The following is a 23,065-nucleotide window of genomic DNA, read 5'->3' as shown; positions in this document are numbered from 1 at the left end:
GAAGGGGGGGAGAGGGGAGGAAGGGGGGAGAGGGAGGAAGGGGGAGAGGGAGGATGGGGGGAGAGGGAGGACGGGGGGAGAGGGAGGACGGGGGGAGAGGGAGGACGGGGGGAGAGGGAGGACGGGGGGAGAGGGAGGACGGGGGGGAGAGGGAGGACGGGGGGGAGAGGGAGGACGGGGGGGAGAGGGAGGACGGGGGGGGAGGACGGGGGGGGAGAGGGAGGACGGGGGGGGGGAGAGGGAGGACGGGGGGGGAGAGGGAGGACAGGGGGGGGAGAGGGAGGACAGGGGGGGAGAGGGAGGACAGGGGGGGGGAGAGGGAGTGCTGGGGGGGAGAGGGAGGACAGGGGACGACGACAGGGGGGGAGAGGGAGGATGGGGGGAGAGGGAGGACATGCAGAGAAGAGCCACCAAATTAATAAAGGGGATGGATAATTTAATTTATGAGGAGAGGCTAGCTAAATTAGATTTGTTTACATTAGAAAAGAGACGTCCAAGAGGCAGTACAAATGACACAGGGTCATCCATTAAGGTTTGAGGAAAGGAGATTTCACCAGCAACAAAGGAAAGGATTCTTTACAGCAAGGGCAGTTAAAATATGGAATTCATTACCAATGGAGACTGTGATCTCAGATACAATAGATATCTTCAAAATAAAAGTTGGGGCTTTTAAGAAAGGTATACAGGGATATACCAAATAAGTAAACATGGGAAGGATGTTATCCAGGGAGAAATCTGATTGCCAATATTTGGAGTCAAAAATGAATTTATTTTTCCCCTTATGAGATATCATTAGATGACATTTCACTGGGGTTTTTTGTTTGCCTTCCTCTGGATCAATACACTGTAAGTACAAATATAGGATAAAGTATCTGTCGTCTAAATTTAGCATCGGTAGAACGTGATGGATGTGTCTTTTTTCAACCTCATCTACTATGTAACTATGAAACTGTCCCTAGTTCTCTTGATTCGCACTATCACAGTTACTCACCCCATTAAATTACAACTTACCTAGGCATGTCTACGTATACTACAGTTTGAAATCTATGCAATCGTAGTATTGCTGCAAAGAAATTCCTATCAGGACGAGCCTTGGGAATTGTCAATTCCCTAAAATATATATTTTTCTATTTATTTTGTGTTTTTTAATGGAATTTAAATATTTTCACATTAATCGTTAGAGGGAGACTTCCCTTTGTGAAATATCTTGTGTTTGAAAAGATTTTATTTGACTGAAGCTTTCCCACTTTCAGGGAGTTAGAGGGTATCACCACTGTGGATTCTTTAGTGTGTAACAAGATGCGATATATCATTGAAGCTTCTCTCACATTCAGAGCAGTTATTAAGCTTTACCCCAGTGTGGATTCTTTGGTGCCGAACAAGACTTGATTTCACACTGAAGCTTCTCCCACAATCAGAGCAGTTATAGGGCTGCACCTCGGTGTGGATTCTATGGTGTGTAAGAAGATGCGATTTCATACTGAAGCTTTTCCCACATTCAGAGCAGTTATAAGGCTTCACCCCAGTGTGGATTATTTGGTGTGTATCGAGACTTGATTTCATACTGAAGCTTTTCTCACATTCAGAGCAGTTATAAGGCTTCAACCCTGTGTGGATTCTTTGGTGTCGAACAAGACTTGATTTCACATTGAAGCTTCTTCCACAATCAGAGCAGTTATAGGGCTGCACCCCGGTGTGGATTCTATGGTGTGTAAGAAGATGCGATTTCGTAATGAAGCTTTTCCCACATTCAGAGCAGTTATAACATTTCACCCCTGTGTGGATTCTTTGGTGTGTAACAAGACTTGATTTAGTCCTGAAGCTTCTCCCACATTCAGAGCACTTATAGGGTTTCACCCCAGTGTGGACGCTTTGGTGTTTAACAACATGTGATTTTTCAATGAAGCTTTTCCCACATTCAGAGCAGTTATAGGGCTTCTCACCGGTATGGATTCTTTGGTGTGCAACAAGATGTGAATTCTGACTGAAGCTTTTCCCACATTCAGAGCAGTTATAGGATTTCTTCCCTGTATGGATTATTATTTGCTGTATAACATTATCACATTTCCCACTGTAGGCTTCCATGTCTCAGCTCTTTAAACCCTCTCTTTGTCTTGTCTGGTATTGCGGTGTCTGTAAGTTTAGTAAAATCCTGTTGATGTATAGGAATGCTCTGCCGAGGTGCTTATAATCTTTTTCCGGTTCTCATACAGACTTATGCAAAGTTGAAGTCCTTAAAACATATTTCCATTAACGCCTCTGTAATTTAGGATGTTTGGGACATTTCTTACATTGCTTCTTGTTCACAAATCAGTTATGTGCTGAAGATACATCTGTGGTGAGAAAATATATTAATGTAACACTGCAATGCAAAAAGTATATTTGGATGAGAAAGACAAATTAATTCAGCCTTTATAAAGTCTAATTGTGCAAGATACTGAATCATATCATTAAAGTTACATTACAGTTATAATTACAGCATGTCTTTCACTCTCCTCCCCCAGCATCTCTCCTCCCCCCCCCCCCAGCCTGTCTCTCGCCTTACACTGTTCATCTCATTATTTCTCTGCTCTCCATCTTGTATTTATATTAATCCCCCATCATGTCATTTCTCCTCCATTTTCTCTTCTCCTCACATGCCATTCTCTTGAATTAATCCTCCATGTTTCTCTCTCTCCCACAATGTATTTTCCCTATTTGCCCCTTCATTGTCATCCTCAAAGAATATTCTTTTTCTTCCTCCTTTCTCGCGCTTTTCTCCCCCGCATGACTTTTTCCTCCATCTGTTTGTAGTTTATTTTCTCCTTTTTTTTTTCTCTTCCTTTCTCTCTTCTTCCCTTTCATGTCTGTTGCATCATCTCCATGATTTAACCCTTCCCTCACCTTTCCCAGCCTGTCTCTTTGTCCCTGTGCTGCTGTCCTTGAGGCCCCTCCCGCTGATCTTGGTCCCTCCCTTCATAGAGGAAATGCAGAGGCAGGGATTTCCCCTCTGTACTTCCTGCATCTCGGGGTGCCACTGCAGGGAATTAATGTGCGCCAGGGGACCGGACCCCTAACCCCACGGGCCTGGCCTGGCTATCCCCCTGTCGGTGGCCCTGATAAGGGGGCTGAAGTGCGTGTATAGAGGGCTGAAGTGTGTGTGTTTGCGTGAGAAAAGAGGGGGCTGCAGTGTGTTTGTGTGTGTATAGAGGGCTGAAGTGTGTGTGTGTAGGGGGGGTGCTGCAGAGTGTATACAAAGGAGCTTTCATGTATTTACAATTTTATTGAAATAAACAAGTACGGTAAAAGCACATTAGCAGTGTATATAGTTACATAGTAGATGAAGTTGAAAAAAGACATACGTCCATAAAGTAAAACCTATGCTAAATTTAGACAGATATTTTATCCTATATTTGCACTTACAGTATATTGATCCAGGTAAACAAAAAACAACAGTGAAACATCTAATGATAGCCCAGAAGTCAAAAAAATAAATTCCTTCCCGACTCCAAATGTTGACAAATTACTCCATGGATCAACATCCTTTCCATATTTATTTATTTGGTTTATCCCTGTGTACCTTTCCTTACTAAGGCCTCGAACATAGTGCCTCCAGCCGCGCTCCTCCGCGCTGGTGCTGCTCAGGCCCGCCTGCTCAAGCGGGAGCTTTTAGGTGTCCTGGCAGGCGAGGCAGTGAGCGCGCATGAGAGGCAGGTGGGAATTGGGGTGGGAGGCGGGGCTAGCGCGCCCCGTCACGGTGCCATTGGCTGTTTGCCGTCATGTGCCGGCCCTCCGCTCCCCTCAGCGCGCACATTTTAAATGGAGCTGTCTCCTGCAATTCCGCACGCCTGCGGAAGCGCCTGCTAAAGCCGCACTCATATCTGATGCAGGGGGTAAGTGTGCTGGCTCAGCGCGGGTCAGCGCTGTCTTTTTTTTTTTTCAGCGCTGTCTTTTTGAACATGGACCTGGCCTTAAAAGATGTCCAACCTTTTCTTGAAGATATCTATTGTATCTGCTATCACAATCTCCATGGGTAATGAATGCCAGATTTTAACTGCCCTTACTGTAAAGAACCCTTTCCTTTGTTGCTGGTGAAATCTTCTTTCCGCCAACCGTAAGGGATGACCCTGTGTCCTTCATACTGCCCGTGGGATGAATACTTATTTTGAAAGATCCTTGTATTGTCACTGAATATTTCTATATAGTTATCATATCCCCTCTTAGACGCCTGTGTTCTAATGTAAACAAATGTTATTTAGCTAGCATCTCATCATAAATCAGATTTTCCATTACTTTTATAATTTTTTTCTCTGCACTCTCTCTAGTTCCATAATGTCTTTTTTAAGGAGTGGTGCCCACAATTGTACTCCATATTCAATGTGTGGCCTTACTAATGATTTATACAAGTGAAATGATTTATACTTATGTTTACTTTCCTTCCATGGATTGCCCGTTTAATGCAAGATAAGATCTTGTTTGCCTTTCCAGTTACTGCATGATTTTGAGCGCTAGTGCTACAGTAAGCCTGCTGTCTACAAGCACTCCTAAATCCTTCTCCATCAAAGATTCTCCTAATATATCCCCATTTTAATTGTAAGTTGCCTGTTTATTTTTGTTTCCCAAATGCATAACCTAGCATTTATCTGTATTAAACCTCATCTTTCATTTACTTGCCCAAGTTTCCAGTCTATCCAAGTCCTTCAGGAGAGAAATTACATCCTGCTCTAATTCTATTACCTTACACAATTTAGTGTCATCAGCAAAGATGGAGAATTTGCTCTCTCTGCCAACTTAAAAGGTAATTATTAAATAAGTTAAAAAGCAAGGGTCCCAATACCGATCCCTGAGGCACTCTACTCACAACTATAGTCCAACCTGAAAAAGTTTCATTTATTACAACTCTGTTTCTCCTTCAACCAGTTTTCAATCCAGGTGCAAATATTTTAACGAGTCCAATTTACTTTATTTTGTACACTAACCTCGTGTGGAACCGTATCAAAAGCCTTTGCAAAATAGACCACATCAACTGCATTACCCTTGTCTAAATTCCTACTTAGCTCCTCAAAGAAACTAATACAGTAAGTTTAGTTTGGCATTCTCTATCCTTCATAAATCCATGCTGACTATTACTAATAATTTTGTTTTCCATTAGGTATTCCTGAATATTATCCTGTGCTAAACCTTCAAGTAACTTCCCCAGTATTGATGTCAGGCTTACAGAACTGTAATACCCAGGTTGTGATCTAGCTCCCTTTTTAAATATAGGCACCATGTCTGCTTTACGTCAATCTTGTGGTACTGAGCCTGTGGAAATGGAGTCCTTGAATAGCAAATGTAATGGTTTGGCCATTACTGAACTTAACTCCTTAAGTACTCTTGGATGTATGCCATCAGGGAATATCATGTTTATCATGTAGAATAAAAGGTATATAACTATATAAAAGTGCCTATTTATGAAAAAAAAAAACATACCGTTAGCCTATAATAGTAAAGATCCCCTCAGAACAGGGCATCTATTGGCTTGTCCATCAGGGATTATTACTTAAATAATGTCCACCAGAGATGCCCCTTTTCTAATGTAAACAATCCTAATTCGGATAGTGTTTCCTCTGACCTTTTATATTCCATCCCCGTTGGTCGATTTCCTCTGCACTTTCTCCAGTTCTATAGGGTCTCTTCTACAGTGCACAGCTCAAAACTGTACTCTGTATTCAATGTGTGACCTTACTAAATATTTAAACTCTATTAAAAGTCTTCTGTGTCCCCTTCTATCTATCTACACTGTTTTTTATGCCTCTGCTGGGGAGCCATATTTAAAGTAGCCCTTCTTAAGTGGCATACAGTGTGGGCTTTAACAGGGAGTTCAAGAGTAGTGAAACAAGGGGACAAACACCTACTGGCCCTGAATCGTGGATTTTTTAACTACGCTGGAAAAGAGGATATTATCTATCCCAGACTGCACATTTTAGCACTAAACTATTGCTGCCATGCCGCTGCTACTATTTCTATTTGATCTGACCTCGCTTCTTTTTTTCAAAATATGTGTTTCTTTCTACCAGCCTCATTAGGTCTCTGACTATTCATATATCTCCATCCTTTGCCACTTCAGTTCACATGAACTTCTATCTTGCCTGCACCTTCTGACACTACACAGCTATACCCCCTGCACTAAAACACCTGTACAAATCATCCTCACACATTCTCTTTATTTCCATGCTTCTCCTCCTTGCTTCTGGGGATCTCGCTCTCTCAATCCTGGTACCTACTCTATTGCTAAATGCTCACATCCTCACATGCCACATACAACTTCTACTCCTTCTGTGTCAAACCCTCTAACCTCATACCCATCCCTTGCCACCCTTTCTCCTGTGCCCTTTGGAATGCTCGATCCTTTTCTAACAAGCTCCTCTCTGTGCATGACTTATTTTTCTCACACTCTGCTCCTCTTTGCTATAACCGAGACTTGGCTCACTCAGTCTGATGCTGCACTGGAAGTTATGGTGGCCTTTCCTTCTCCCACACTCCGTGCCGTGATGGTAGGGGTGAAGGCACGGGGTTCCTCTTCTCTCTGCCGTTACCGAACCCTTCCTATTCCTCCCTCTCTTGCTTCTTCCTCCTTTGAGGCTCTCACTGTCCAGATCTTCTCTCCCTCCCTGTCCACGTTGAGGTCATCTATTGCCCACCTACCTCTACTTACCCACCTTCTATCGTTCTCACTTTAAATACTGGCTCTTCTTTCTTTCTCCGACTCACCTGTTCTCCATGGGGACTTCAACTGCCATATTTATTACCCCTCTCTCCCTTGGGCTTCTCGCTTTCTCTCTCTAATCTCTTCTTTTGTCCTTTAACAGTGGACTGCAGACAGCACCCACAAGGATGGCCACTGCCTAGACCTGGTTTTCACTACAAAATCCCCTCTCTGATTTCTCCATTTCCGCCTTTCCTCTCTCTGACCATCACCTCGTTTTCTCTCTCTCACTTCTCCCTTCTCCCCCTCCATCTATCCCTCATTTCTGCAGAGACCTGTGCTCTATCAACCAACCAGCTTTTGATTCCACTTTATGCGCCTCCTTCTCTCTCAGCTCAACTGCAGACCCTTACAACCTGGTCAGGAACTACAACTTTGCCCTATCCTGCTTTCTTGATCTACATGCCCTGCTTTCTCTCTGCCGTTCTCGCCATTCTAACCCCAAACCCTGGCTAAATTTCCACACATGCATGCTGCGTTCCTGCACTCGTTCCTCTGGAGGAAATCTCAGACTCTCGCAGACTTCCATCACTACAACTTTATGCTATCCTGTTACAACTCTGCTCTCTCTCAGGCTAAACAAACCTACTTTTCTTCATTTTCTGAATGTCTCTCTAGTACAGTCTGTCACCTTGGATGGCCCGCCGCCGACTTAGCCTTAACATGTAAAAGACAGAGCTCCTCATATTTCCTCCCAAACCTGGCCCTACGACCTCCTCCCACAGTACTGTAGAAGTACTAGCAAACACCCAGTAGCACAAGAACGTTGCTTAGGGTTACACTCTACTCTCTCACATTCAAAAGGTAGCAAAACCTGTAGTTTTTTCCTCTGCAATATTACAAAGATACGCCCTTTTCTCTGTTACTCGACTGCTAAAACTCTGACACAGGCCTTCATTCCCTCCCGATTACTGTAACCTCCTGCTGTCCGGCCTTCTTGCCTCTCACCCCTACAATCTATCCTAAACGCTGCTGCCAGAAATCACTCTACTCTTTCCTAAATCTGTCTCAGTGTCTCCCCTCCTGAAATCCCTCTCCTGGCTTCCTATCAAATCCCGCACCTCACACTCAATTCTCCTCCTCACTTTTAAAGCTTTACATTCTTCTGGTCTCTCATTCATTCCAATGGGGAACTTTGATCTCTTCAATGCAGTGAAAGATATGATTTTTTTTGCACAAAAAATGCTTCTGCATACATTTTTCAGACGTAGAGATAGGAATCGAGCAAACAACTCAGGCAATAAGGTGTTTGATCAGAGATCAAGAACATCTCAACAATTTTATCACTCCCTGCTTGATGATAGTGAAAACAATCCAGGTGATGGGCCCCATACTAATCTGAGACCACAGAGTCGGTTTACGCCACACCAGGACTCTTGTTTTAAGGTATCCACCTTTTTAGATCTTGTTACTAGAGATCTAGAGCATCTCAATATACGAAACGGTAGTAACAAAAATTTGAATCATAGTGAACAAAAATCACTTAACGAATTGATGAACAAGGATGAAATCACTGTGAAACCTGCGGATAAAAGAGGCAATATAGCCCTCCTCAACATTGAGGGACTATGTAGCAAAGAACCGCAGACTTCTGGGCGATAAAAAAATGCTATGGAGCCCTGGATAAGGACCCCACAATAGTCTTCCAGAAACAAACTTACTCAGATACTGGACAAACAAGTTTTGAATAAAGTGATCTCGAAACAAGAACAAGAATTCATGATGAATCTGAACCCAACAATTGCTACATTCTATAGCATACCTAAAGTTCATAAAAATGCAACTAAACAACCGGGGAGGCCGATAGGCATTGGCTCTCTATCAGAGAATGCAAGCATATGTTGATAAGGTCTTGCAGAATTTTATCACCGCCCTACCTTCCTATGTCTGAGACACCAAAGACGTTCTGAAGCGTCTAGAATGCATTTACATTGAAAAGGAAACACTGTTGGTTAGCTTTGATGTCGAATCACTGTATAGCAATATTCAACATGACATAGGGCTACTGGCGGTTAAGCAGTTTCTTTCCTCTAGGAGCCACCTGTTCAATGAACATAATGAGTTCATATGTGAACTACTGGATGTCATTCTTCGGCATAATTACTTTCCATTCAAACAGAAATTCTATTTACAAATTCAAGGTACGGCAATGGGCACCACCTGCGCTCCCACCTACGCCAACCTCAATCTAGGCTGGTGGGGGATGAGTGTCTTCTCGGAGGCAATGCATCAAGACACTAAGCACATCGATGTATGGATTAGATATATTAATGATATTAGGATACTGTGGAAAGGAAGCAAAAAGAACTGCTTACTTTCCTGGAACTTCTGAATGCCAACAACCATAAAGAAGAAGAGAAACGGCGCTACTGCGCATGTCTGAGGAAATGAAGCTCCCGGATGTTCTTCTGAAAAAACTTTATTCAACACAACACAAGGGCTACACCGCAATCTCCCCCTCTACGCGTTTCACCCTTACAGATAGGGCCATATCTGTAAGGGTGAAACGCGTAGAGGGGGAGATTGCGGTGTAGCCCTTGTGTTGTGTTGAATAAAGTTTTTTCAGAAGAACATCCGGGAGCTTCATTTCCTCAGACATGCGCAGTAGCGCCGTTTCTCTTTCTCTTCCTGAACTTCACTGACGGCGGCACGCAGTAGCTGGGGAGGAGAGCGGGTCCCAGACCAACGGTGCAGGAGAGGTAAGAGGACATCCCCCTGCACAGGTCAATTCAGTGGCCACGCACAGCTCCCTCCCACATAGCTACATTGTCTGGAGACACCCTGAGGGTGCGTCTGCCCATTAACACGGAAGCGCATGACAGCGTCACTACATGCCAACAACCATAACCTGAAATTCACATCGGAGATCAGTGAGACCTCAATTACCTTCCTAGACTTAACATTTTTGAAGACCTCTAATGGCTGCCTAGCCACATCAACATTTAAGAAACCAACGGCCACTAACAGCTATCTGAAGGTGGATAGATACCATTCAAAACCGATGATCAGAGGAATTCCTACTGCCCAATTCCTAAGGATTAGGCGCAATTGTTCAGACCTGTCCACCTTCAAAGAACAGGCCAGGGAAATGAGGAACAATTTTCTGGAAAGGGGTTACTCGAAAACACAATTAAATACTGCATAACACAGGGCTGTGACAATGCCTTGAGAGCCTCCTTGCGGAAAACCCCACTGTGGGACAAAGTAAGGAGATCAGATGCATAACCACCTACATTGGACAGTGGCACGATATTAACTCAATACTAGGAAAACACTGGCACATACTTACGAGTGATTAGGACCTCAAAACGGTCTTGAGAGATAGACCATCAGTTGTGTGGAGAAGATCAAAGAACCTCCGAGACCTCCTGGTACACAGTCACTTCTCAAGACCTACAATAAAAGAATGTGAAAAAAGTGAAAATAAGTGCACTACTAGTAATTGTGAAATGTCCTATCACCACACAGTTGTGACATAAGACAAATTGTGACAAAACCCCACATACACCAAAAATTGTGAGTGAACAATATAGTAATTGATGTGTACAACAAGATAAATATAAGTGTACAAGACCTTTTAAGGTAATAATGAGAAGAGTGCAGCTGTACAAGTAGGGAGGCTCAGCACCCCACAAACACTAGAGGAGAAATGATACAAAAAAACAGCGCACAACGCTCATAGTGTATTATCTTTTTAGAAATATATATATATATATATATATATATATATATATATATATATATCACAATTATTAAGGTTATGGTGGGTAAAAAAAGTGACAAAAACCCTCCACAGTAAAGCATATAGCAACTGTAAATATTACTGTATTCTCATTTGCATGTCTTAGACAGGTCTGCAACTCTGTCTTTTCCCATTATCGCCCAGCACACCGCGTTTCCACTGCAGCAAGGGATTCTGGGAAATGACATGCAAATGAGCACACAGTGCCACCTTTTGTCTCAAGCTCATATTACACAAGCAAATCCTCAAGCCAATGCATACTGTTTTAAACACAGCTTTTAGACAGAGGCTCATTTGCATGTCATTTCCCAGAATCCCTTGCTGCAGTGGAAACGCTGTGTGCTGGGCGATAATGGGGAAAGACAGGGTTGCAGACCTGCCTAAGACATGCAAATGAGAATACAGTAATATTTACAGTTGCTATATGCTTTACTGTGGAGGGTTTTTGTCACCCACCATAACCTTAATAATTGTGGTGAATACCTAGTCTAGTCTCAAACCTGCTTAGCCAGCACAACCAACCTCACACTGATGATACCCATCAAGGTTGAAACATGTCTGTGAGTGGGTTTACTGGCTTTGCATCTCATCCCAGCCTCTGTCTAAAAGCTGTGTTTAAAGCAGCATGCATTGGCTTGAGAATTTGCTTGTGTAATATGAGCTTGAGACAAAAGGTGGCACTGTGTGCTCATTTGCATGTCATTTCCCAGAATCCCTTGCTGCAGTGGAAACGCTGTGTGCTGGGCGATAATGGGGAAAGACAGGGTTGCAGACCTGTCTAAGACATGCAAATGAGAATACAGTAATATTTACAGTTGCTATATATATATATAGTAAGTATTATGCGTACATCAAAAAAGAGATAACAGAGCATATCGCTTCTGATGTGGCTTGTATTTGCTACGAAACGCGTTAGATTGCTATTGTTTTTTTACTGTTCTTGCTGCCGGTTGTTGCCTTACGTTGCTAGTTACTTTTTCCTTCCGTTTTTGGTGACGTCACCACTATGAGCGACGCACGCCGCAGACGTGTACACGGAAAGAAGCCTGGCATTCGGCAACTTCACCTCCGCTGCTGAACCTGCCGCCCGGTAGTCACATCCGCAACCTCACGCTGGTATTAAGTTAGTGCTAAGTGGATTGTGGTTCCCCCGGTAAGAAGTCAAGGTTCACTGCCATACACAGGACCTTACCATCTTCATTTTGGGAACTCTGTTCACACTGCTCTTTCGGACTGTCCTATCTTTTGTAATTATTATTATTATCACCTGGAGGACTTCTAGTGCCCTTTTGTTGTGGTGCCACCTACCTGGGACTGAAGGACATCTGCGGACAATCCCCAATGTGTGACTAGAGAGGCTTCCCATTCTGACTGGTCCTGCTCCAGCGTTGGTAACATATGTATTGTCATATGATATGCTCTGTTATCTCTTTTTTGATGTAAGCATAATACTTACCACCTTTATATATATATATTTTTTTACTAAAAAGATAATACACTATGAGCATTGTGCACTGTTTTTTGTATAATTTCTACAATAAAAGAAACCTGGTTAAAAACCACGGGGCGCTAAAACTGTCACAACTGCAAGGCATGTGAATACATCAATCCCAGTAAAACATTCACAAACTGGGACAATTCCAAAGTGTTCACGCTTAATAAATTCATCAACTGTAAAACAGCAGTGGGGATATATTTAGCAACCTGCAAATGTGGACTAAAATATGTGGGCAAGACCAAAAGACGTGATAGAGAACAGAAAAAGGTATCCCTATGATGCTTGCACTCAACCAGAACTTTATTTTTCTAAAAGAGGTGAAAATTCACCTCTACTAAATAGTATTATATTATTTTTATTCGCACAATTTTATATCTTTAAAACCTATATTCCAATAAGCGTATCAGATTAGTCTTATCTGTAAACAAGATCAATTTGACAATTTTGCCTTTTGTAAGGTATATCTCAATTCTCAGACGCATTTCTGAATAAAGTGTACTAAAATTATAAGAGTGGTTTAATACCAAGTGAGTCACCAAGTTAAAGTACATAAAGTGCATTATAAAGGTGCAGACATATATATCATTGTATATCTTTAGTGGTAAGTTGTGGTGTGTAATAGTGATAAAGTAATTGCAATCTTGCTTTTCTGTGATTACAATGCGTATGGTAAGTTTCTTCTCTTTGTTTCCCTTCCTAATATATAAAGAAAGCGAAAGGATATATTCCTCCCTGTTGTAGATCTTAGTATCAATATCAGTCAAGAGTACTTAATAGTAGAGGGTATATTCATTCAAACAGCCTATAATGGTTCGTTACATGTAGCCATAGTGATTGCATGTGTCCATGCAATGCTTGAACAGAATATTAAAATCCCTTTAGCAAGTGCTTTATATTTTCCTTAGCCTCCGCTGCTCTGCGTTTTAATGCTCACAACGTGTTGTATATACAGCAAACCTTTAGCGTCTGTGGTATCCTATCTTTATTAGTCACATTCGTGACTTGGTTCCCACTTTTGCTTATTGTGCATAAACTTTGTGCTGCATATATTAAACGTGAGTATATGTAGGAGCTAGTTGTTATTTGGGTGATTGGAAATCATAAGTTGCTATGTAAAGCACTATATTTTTGCTGTTCCCAAAGTCCCGCTTTTATCTTTAGTTCCAAGACATATACATGCAGAGGCCTAACTGCTAGTGGATTCCTTCACGGTCCACATCTTTGTTACACTTTCTATTAGATACATAGAATCTTTTCAGGCAAATAGGACTCGCAACCTCTGCATGTATATGTCTTGGAACTAAAGATAAAAGCGGGACTTTGGGAACGGCAAAAATATAGTGCTTTACATAGCAACTTATGATTTCCAATCACCCAAATAACAACTAGCTCCTACATATACTCACGTTTAATATATGCAGCACAAAGTTTATGCACAATAAGCAAAAGTGGGAACCAAGTCACGAATGTGACTAATAAAGATAGGATACCACAGACGCTAAAGGTTTGCTGTATATACAACACGTTGTGAGCATTAAAACGCAGAGCAGCGGAGGCTAAGGAAAATATAAAGCACTTGCTAAAGGGATTTTAATATTCTGTTCAAGCATTGCATGGACACATGCAATCACTATGGCTACATGTAACGAACCATTATAGGCTGTTTGAATGAATATACCCTCTACTATTAAGTACTCTTGACTGATATTGATACCAAGATCTACAACAGGGAGGAATATATCCTTTCGCTTTCTTTATATATTAGGAAGGGAAACAAAGAGAAGAATCTTACCATACGCATTGTAATCACAAAAACGCAAGATTGCAATTACTTTATCACTATTACACACCACAACTTACCACTAAAGATATACAATGATATATATGTCTGCACCTTTATAATGCACTTTATTTATGTACTTTAACTTGGTGACTCACTTGGTATTAAACCACTCTTATAATTTTAGTACACTTTATTCACAAATACGTATGAGAATTGAGATATACCTTACAAAATACAAAAGGAAAAATTGTCAAATTTATCTTGTTTACCCATAAAACTAATCTGATACGCTTATTGGAATGTAGGTTTTAAAGATATAAAATTGTGCAAATAAAAATAATATAATACTGTCACGTATGACCCCCTGCAAGCACACGACCTTCATACGGGACAAGGGTTAATATCGACGCTCGCAAGCGCACCCACTCTTCACCTCTGCGAAGGTCCGTCAAATGGACAATACCCCTCTTGCAGGATCAAGGATCAATACACAACCAGCAAGCTGCCCCAATCTTCACCCCCTCAAGGGTCCCTCAAATGAGTTGTATCTCTCCTCAAGTCGTCCCAATACCACCGCCACGAACAGCACACAAGTGAGCATGTGACTTTAGATATGCAACCAGGGTTAATACACACGGTTACTCTAGCCACCCTAACTTTCTCCTCCGCAAGGAACCAGCGAGTTAGCATTAACCCCTACTCAAGTGCACATCATAACCATCCACTGCCACCACCTGAGGTTATGCAGATGTGATAAAATATCTTAGACAAAAATATCTGGCAGGGCCCCAGGTCCCTGTTTATTATAGGAAAAACTATGCCCTCTAACACAAAATCAGTTGTAGTAACATGTGCCCGAATTTAGCAAGTTATTGTCTCCAGCATGTACAAAGTTCATTCAGAGCCCAAAGCATTACATATTAAATGGTTTAATATATATATAAAAATACAGTGCTTGAATTACAGAAAAGGTATTACAAAATAGACATACAATTACAATATAAGGCAGAACAGCTTCTTTTCAACTTCAATTTTTTATTGATGTTTATAGACATACATTATATCACAGCCCATTGTAGGGTACATCAATTCTTTTCTCAATAAAACACAGAATACCACATTGAACCTGACGAACATTGGGGGTTACCTAACACACAGGACATGACACACTAGATGTACCTGACACAGGGCAGAGGGGGAAGGGGGAGGAGGGTGGGGTGGGAGGGCTTGGGGGGGTCGTTGTGCGGGGTGAGTTGGCGATTGCTGAGGAGGTTTGGCTCCGTCTTGGGTTCTTGTAGAATTGCATTCTGGTGTATTTTGTTTTGTTTAATTTCCTTCTTTTTGTTTTTCTCCCCTTTTTTGCAAGGGGGTTTTAGCTTGGGCCTGGCCCATCCCTCCCCTTATTGTGGTTGGGACCGTCATCTTCTGTCCGCCTACCTGTCCGTCCCTATGTGCGGTCATGTCTTGCTACCTTCAAAGGAGAACGCATTTGTTGCTATTATTGAAAGATTGTTGTAGTACTTACCCCTGGAATTTCTGTCTGGTCCAACCAAGGCGACCAGACTTTTAGAAAGTTTTCGCCGGTGTCATTAACTAGACTTGTTAATTGTTCCATCCGGCAGACATGCCAAATCCGATTTCTAATTGTGGGGATGATTGGTACTTCCTGCTGCTTCCATAATGCTGCGATCTCGCATCTAGTGGCGGTTGCCAAATGCACGATCAATTTATGTGTCGCATTTGATATACCCTGGATCCGTCTGCCCAATAGGAACAACCACGGGTCCAGGGGGATCTCCAAACCAAGAATCCTCTGTAGCCAATCTAGAATTTGTTCCCAAATCGGGACCACTCTTTTACAAGACCACAGCATGTGTCGCAGGTCCGTCACCTCCCCACACTGCTTTGGGCAGAGCGGGGAGTGGCATCTGACGAATTTAGCCAACCTTAACGGGGTGTAGTACCAGCGCATAAGGACTTTATACGCGTTCTCCTTTAATGTGGTGCAAATAGAGCTTTTCGCGCTCCCTGTATGATCTTGTCCCACTCCTCGTCCTCTAACGTCTCGCCTAAGTCTGCCTTCCACTGTCTAATGTACGCGAGTCGGTGGTCAGTGTGGGTTTTTGGACAGATCACTTCCCTGTACATTCTAGAAGTTAGTCCCCTTGTGTCCGTAGCTCTAGAACACAGCTGCTCGAAATTAGTTCTTATAGGTCTAATTGGGGTTTTATTATAAAAGTCTCTGATCTGGAGGTATCTAAAAAATTCCTTATTTGATATCGCCGTTGCGGCTGTAATTTGATCAAAGGTTTGTATGTATTTGTTACCCTCCAGATCCTTAAGTCGTGTAATACCCGACTGTTCCCAAGCTAACAAATTAGTTCTATTCAGGCCTGGAGCGAAGTCTGGGTTGCCAATAATCGGTGTCATAAGTGAGTCCTTGGAGGTTAGATTACATCTGAATTTAGTGACCTCCCATACCTTTAATGAATTGACTATGGTCTGAAGTGGCGTGCCCATCTTGTTTAGTCCTTTTTTGGGTATCCAGATCGCATTCTGTATATCAATAGGTGCACAGCAGTGTTTCTCTAATTAAACCCATCTCCTTAGTTGTGGGTCCATGTGCCACTGCGTAATTTGACTAAGTTGGGCCGCTTTATAGTAAGCTATCAAGCAAGGTACCGCTAGTCCTCCTTTACCGGTGGGTCTCTTTAAGATCCCCTTTGCAATTCTTGGGTTTCTCTTATTCCAAATGAATTTCATAATTTGGGACTGCAGAGAGAGGATGTCTGCTGTTACAAAAGGTATAGGTAGACTCTGGAATAGATATAACATCCTCGGGAGGAGGTTCGTTTTCACGCTATGAATCCTCCCAATCCATGAAATACTACCTTTCATCCAGGTTCGGAGATCCTCTTTCAACGTCTTAATTAACCTGGGAAAATTGGCTTTGTATATTGTTTTGTAGTCCCGTGTGATATATACCCCTAAATATTTGATTGCGGAGGGTTGCCACTTGAAATTAAAATGTATTTCTATCAATTTCTCCACCTCTTGGGTAGGTTTATGTTGAGGGCTTCTGATTTGGCCTGATTGATTTTAAACCCCGAAATTTTGTTGAATTTACTTAATACCTCAAATGCATTGGGCAGGGATGTGAGAGGTTTTGACAACGTCAAAATGACGTCGTCAGCGTACAAGGCTATTTTGTGTGTTTGGTCATCGATCGAAATTCGTGCAATATCTGGACTAAGTCTGATGTGGGCTGCCAGGGGCTCAATACACAGGGCAAACAATAGCGGGGACAACGGGCACCCCTGTCTAGTTCCACTTTTAATGTTAAATTGCTCGGAAGGGTATCCCTGATGTCTCACCTGGGCCGTTGGGCTCTCGTATAGAGCCATAATGGCTTTTAGGAGGCGTCCTTCAAAACCAAATTCCTTAAGCGTCGCTGTTAGGTAGGGCCAGTCTATTCTGTCAAAGGCTTTTTCTGCGTCCAGACTTAGCACCATGGAGTGAATATTTTTCTGCTTGGCCAGATCTATCAAGTCAATTATTCTCCTGGTGTTGACTGCCGCCTGCCTTCCTCCTATAAACCCTACTTGATCCGCATGAATCAACCCGGGAAGGACGCTACCCACTCTGTTGGCTATGAGTTTGGAGTATATTTTAATGTCGGAATTAATCAGAGATATAGGCCGGTAGCTCTTACAGTCTGCCGGGTCCTTTCCAGGTTTGTGGATCACTGATATTGCGGCTTGTAGCATTTGAGTTGGGAAGGAAGCCCCCGCTAGGATCTCATTAAATACTCGAAGCATGTGAGGGGCCAGCAATTCCAGATATTTTTTGTAATACAGGTTCGAGAAACCGTCTGGCCCTGGGGCTTTAGCTGGTTTGAGGTTTTTAATTACCTCGGACAGCTCTTCTAACGTGAAGTCCGCTTGTAGCGCCTCTCTCTCATCCCTGCTCAGTGTGGGTAATTTTGCCTCTTTCAAAAATGTTTGTAACAACTCGTGTTTTGCGAGAGTGGGTGACTTTATCTCCATTATATAGTGTTTCATAGTAGGTTTTAAATTCTTCTACTATTTTCCCAGGAATGGATGTCAGTTCCCCATTCTGGGCTCGTATTGCGTGAATATGGGACTTTGGAAGCTTATTTTTGAGCTTGTTGGCAAGTAGGGTATCTGGCTTGTTAGCTTTTTCATAAAATTTGCGCTTAGACCAAGTCATTTTCTTCTCTGCGTGGGAGGAGAGCAGGATATTGAGCTTTGTTTTTGTATCTAGTAATTGTTTCAGAATATGATCTTGCTTGTTCGCTTTATGAATGGCTGCAAAATCGGCTAATTGTTTTTCTAATTCTCTTATCTTTTTTTCTTTTTCCCTTCTTCTTTTGGCGGCCAAATTCATTAATATCCCCCTGAGGGTTGCCTTATGGGCCTCCCACAGCATGGAGTGTGTGGACACACTCCCTTCATTCTCCAGAAAGTATTCTTCAATTTTGTCCCCTACCTCCTTTTCTACAGCCGGGATTTTTAACAGGATCTCATTTAGTTTCCAATTCGCTCTGGGTCTGTCTAGAAGAATTAAGTTGCATCGCAGCTCTATTGATGCATGGTCAGACCATGAAATATCATGTATCTCTGACCGAGAAATCCCAGGGACCATTCTATTAGACACAAGGAAGTAATCTATCCTGCTGTAACTGTTGTGTGGGTGGGAGTAGAACGTATATTCCCTCATTCCCTGGTGTTGTTCCCTCCAGATATCTAGGAGTTGACACCGTCTCTTCCCATTTGCTATGGTTAGTACGTCCTGTCTGTGGGTTTTGTTAGTGCTAGAGCATCTGTCCAAGTCGCTGTTGAGCGCTCGGTTCAAGTCACCTGCTAGAATGATATTACCTATCGCTACTTTGTGTAACTTAGAGAAGAACCCTGTGAAGAAGTCGTTGGAGGATTCGCATGGAGCATATACTGTCGCTAACGTGATGGGGTGGGCTTGAATAGTTCCGGTCACTATTATGTATCGTCCCTCTCTGTCCGTGTATGTCTTGTCTGCAATAAATGGTATTTTGTTATGAATTAAAATGGCTACCCCTCTCTTTTTAACTTGTGCAGCGGATCGAAAGCTCGTCCGGAAATCTTTATCTAGAAAGTTCGGTTGATTATTCCTATGGAAATGTGTTTCTTGTATAAACAATATTTCTGCTCCCTTTCGCTTATAGTCCCTGAATGCAACCCTTCTTTTAGCTGGGCTATTAAAACCCTTAACATTGTGCGATAAAGATTATTTCCTTACTCATTTGTGGATTTCCGCCTTTTGATCTGTCGTTTTCTTCTTGGCCTCGCATGCCAAGTCTCCTCATCGCATCTACTCTTTTTGCTCCATCCGATCCACCCTCCTGAGGAAACAAGAGGTGGGGAACACACAAAAGGGGGAACCTGGGGGAACATTGACACAAGACCACATTTAACATTTATTGACATTTCTCGGTGCTTCTCCTTTCCTCCTCCGGCTCCGAGACTGCCGCCTTTGAGCTCCAGCCCGATCTGCAGGGCTAGTACAGACTTCTTGGAATGTGTCCAGCTGTTCAGGCTCAAAGAACTTCGTTAGGTTAACGAAGGACCTCCCTTCCCGTACCTAACGCACGGCCCACACGGACGTAAGAGCAGTGCTTTGCCCTACCCCCGTCCCGCTCTACAACTTAACTTTAAAACTGAAACCATATGAAAACTTATTGATCCCCTCTCATTGTTCTTGAACCATCGACTCTCGAGTCCTGGACCTTCCTCATCAATACTTGCCTCCGTTATTTATATATATTTTTTATATCTTTATATTTTATTTATGTATTTTTTTTTTTTTTAAAACCCTTTTATTTCCCCCTCCCCCCCCTGCTGGCCCTCTATTAGCTCTGGGATTCGTTGCTCTTGGTTGCTGTCCTTCCATAGTTCCCTAACGTACTTCCCATCTAACTTTCTTTTCCTTTTCAGCTCCTTGCCTTTCATCTTTCTTGTTCCTTCCTATCTCTTCCCTTCCTGCCTTCTCGTCACCTGCATTGCCCTTCTAACTACCTACTTCACCCTTCTGTGCGTCTGCTGTCCCCCTATCTTAACTTCCCCCTCCTCGCTTCCGCTGCTACCTCTCTTCACCACCTCCTTCTTCTTGCCGTCCTTCCCTCACCTCTCCTTTATCTCCTTGCCTCTTTATCCCTTTCATCCTTATAACCTACCTTCCCCTTCTTGAGCTTCTTCTACTTTACTTCCCCTTATAACCTACTTCTTCTTTCTACTATTAACCTGCGTCGGCTGGCAGAACAGCTTCTTAAAATAAAAGGGGTAAGACAGAAAATCCTATACAGTACATTACCACATGATATGGATTTTTCCCAAAGAGGCACTGGTTCAGAAGATGAGGTCTGCCATGCTATCCAAGCATGCCCCTGGTCAGATCTGCTGTTTTACAACCTGGGCCAGACATAAGTACAATTCTCTCTTAGGGCACCTTCATGAGCCCACCCCTTCTACAACATACCTTGAAGCTGTTCTCCCTCAACCCTGTCTGTTGACCTTGATTAATTCAATTGACACCTTGAGTGGGCCATCCACATGGACACCCCTCCCCAAGTAAATCCCTTTGAAATTCAGAGCAGTTCAAAGAAACAGTTCTGACCTTTTCAGACTCAGCATTTTGTATTCTTGTTAAAAGTGTAGCTCATTAACCCCTTAAACACCAGAGGGATTAAAAATACCCAATATCTCATGACATTATCATGACAAATACTATTTAGTGGAGGTGAATTTTCACCTCTTTTAGAAAAATTAGAAAAATAACGTTCTGGTTAAGAGGTTGAGTGCAAGCATCATAGGGATACCTTTTTCTATTCTCTATCACTATTTTTTATCCCAGTATGCACCCCTCCCATTAATAATTATACACAACCAATTAGCTGAGCAGAAGCTGTCGCTTTATTTACCTAACAAGACCAAAAGACGACAGGTCTTAGAACCTATAGGGTCGATAAGGAATCTTCTAGACACCCCAATATCACGCCATGTACGAGAAAAACACAGGGGAGATGTGACGGTATTCACTTTCCAAGGGATAGATCATATTGCAGTTAACATCCGCAAAGGCAATTAGGATAGAAGATAAATGGATATACACATTGCACACTCAGTTCCCCTATGGTATCAATGATGGATATCTGTATACCCCTTTTCTCTGAGAAAGCCATCATCATTGTAACAAGATACAATTAAAAATGTATATTCTCGCTGTAAAAAAATAACTAGCATTCCTGTAGAGAAAAAAAAAATAAAAAAATAATATATATACTGTATATATATATATATATATATATATATTTTTTTTTTCAAATGGTCCAAATTTTGATTTTTACAAGCATACAGTATGAAAGTGTATGTAGAAATCTGTCTTAACAGTGGCACTGCACAGTAGCCAGCTTCACAAAGCATCTAAACGATTGCTAGGACAACCGCACACTATAAAGGGGTTGATCTAGACACGGTCATGCCCACCCCGGAAGAAGTTGTCTATTTAAAACGACGAAACGTACGTCGGGTTTGCTGGTTATTATTGTGCTAGCAATGTTAAGGAACTATATTAAGGTTTAAACTGCTCATCAATTCTTGATGGTGCACACTGATATAAGTCACTCCATGACTGTACAAAACGGACCCCTCGGGTCATAATATGTTGTTAAGAAAAGTAGCAGAGTATTATTCTCTCCACCTGGAGCATCAGTAGCAATACCTCCGTTGCCTCCTATGTAAATCTTCACATAATACTAATCATTGTATCAATAGCATTGGGACACAAGAGTTAATTACTCTATGGTCAGGATGTGGAGAGCAGAGTGTGTAAACTTATCTACTGTAGTGCCGACGAGTATTCTAAAACAAATCTGGGGCAATCACCTACAAGACCCAGGTACATGCTGGGTACACGCTGCAACATTTCAGTGACATTTCTGCAGACAGACTAATGGCCCATCGGATTAACAGCGGGGGTCCCTGGCAGTCCCATTCAAACTGATGTTATGTGTAGACCTGCAAGGGCCTAAATTGCTTAGATTAAAATATTAGTGCCAGAAGTTTTATGCAGGGATAGAGAATAATTCGAATAAGAGATAAGGAGCGGCCTTGTCGGTATGGTCAGAAAAGAGCTTACACACCACTTTCTTGAACAGAAAAGTGCTCTATTTCCCTTACCAGGGAAGCAGGTTGTAGTTGTACAGTGAATAAAGCAATGAACGTAAATGGCATCAGTCTGCAACAAAAATAACAGTCCTTAGTTCCAGGCACACAACAGGGAGTTAAGGCTCTCCCCTCACCCAGGCTCTCTGCAACCTGTTTCCTCACAGGTTCAGAGGCAAAATGACAGCCAGGAAGAAATCTGCTGTCTTCCCTTTAAACCTCCCCTTTCCAATCAGCTAGCAAATGGGTGTGCATAGCAAACCAGCTAGGGTGTGGTTCTTTTGGTCTGCTAAAGTGAGAGTTTTTTAACCTCTTGTATACTCCCTCACAGGGGGTAAGAGCTGGAGCACAGGACTCGGCTATAAAACAGGGAAAGAGAGAAGTTTACGCATAACCCCTCATTAATTGCCAAGGTGTTTTCCAGATTATACAGTATAATAAATATGTACAATCTGGATTCGACAGACCCCAATGCTAAAAAAAAAAGTGACTCTAAACCAAATTGACAAATCATTTGAAGGACTGCGATCTCCCTAGGCTGTCTGCAGAAGACCTGTAAGGTCTCAATGCAAATATAAGTATTATATAACTGGGAGAGGCAATTAAGGCCGCGTCCCTTCAGCACGCTCGGAACCAACAAAAGGCAGTACCTCTATGTAGCAGGCAAAAGAGCGCGCAACTGATTTTCCAGGAGACAAATTATTTTGTTTTGGTCACGCCACGTGAGCGGTTCAGCCAATGACGGCGAACCAGCTTCGTGAGGTCACTGCCACGCCTCCCCGTCGTATCTCCCCCTCCCCATCCCAAAGCCCACAGATCGCTGAAGCGACAGGCGCGTGCGATGCCATGCCCTCCGTCGCACCCTACTATATCCGCAGCCTACGGCTTTCAGACACTTTAAAGCCCCAGGTCCAGAGGGGCCATCTACTATAAAAAAAAGTGTTTCCAAATTATTGCCCCACATTACAATAGTATACAATAGTAGTTATCCCAAAAGAAGGCCAAGACCCAATGAGCTGTCTCAGCTATAGGCCCAATCTCCCTCCTAAATTCAGAACTAAAAATGTAAAGACTTGGCGAATAGACTCAATCCAATTCT

General features: G+C 42.5%; 1 protein-coding gene and 1 pseudogene across 1 annotated transcript in view; both read right to left on the bottom strand.

The window, feature by feature from the left end:
• The window catches only part of LOC142464294 (uncharacterized), a 566,786-nt gene that overhangs the window by 536,809 nt on the left and 6,912 nt on the right, over positions 1–23,065 (bottom strand). The window contains exons 3-5 of the mRNA XM_075567766.1: positions 20,117–20,214; positions 19,046–19,188; positions 10,017–10,120 (exon numbers count right to left, since the gene is read on the bottom strand). The gene's annotated coding sequence lies outside the window, so the exon portion shown is untranslated. The remainder of the gene's footprint in view (positions 1–10,016; positions 10,121–19,045; positions 19,189–20,116; positions 20,215–23,065) is intronic.
• The window catches only part of LOC142464282 (uncharacterized), a 38,044-nt pseudogene continuing 16,236 nt past the window's right edge, over positions 1,258–23,065 (bottom strand).

The sequence above is a fragment of the Ascaphus truei genome, chromosome 12, assembly GCF_040206685.1.
Source record: "Ascaphus truei isolate aAscTru1 chromosome 12, aAscTru1.hap1, whole genome shotgun sequence".
NCBI classification, from domain to species: Eukaryota; Metazoa; Chordata; class Amphibia; order Anura; family Ascaphidae; genus Ascaphus; species Ascaphus truei.
Note: the sequence above shows the minus strand (reverse complement) of the source record. Positions and strands in the feature narration are given on the sequence as shown.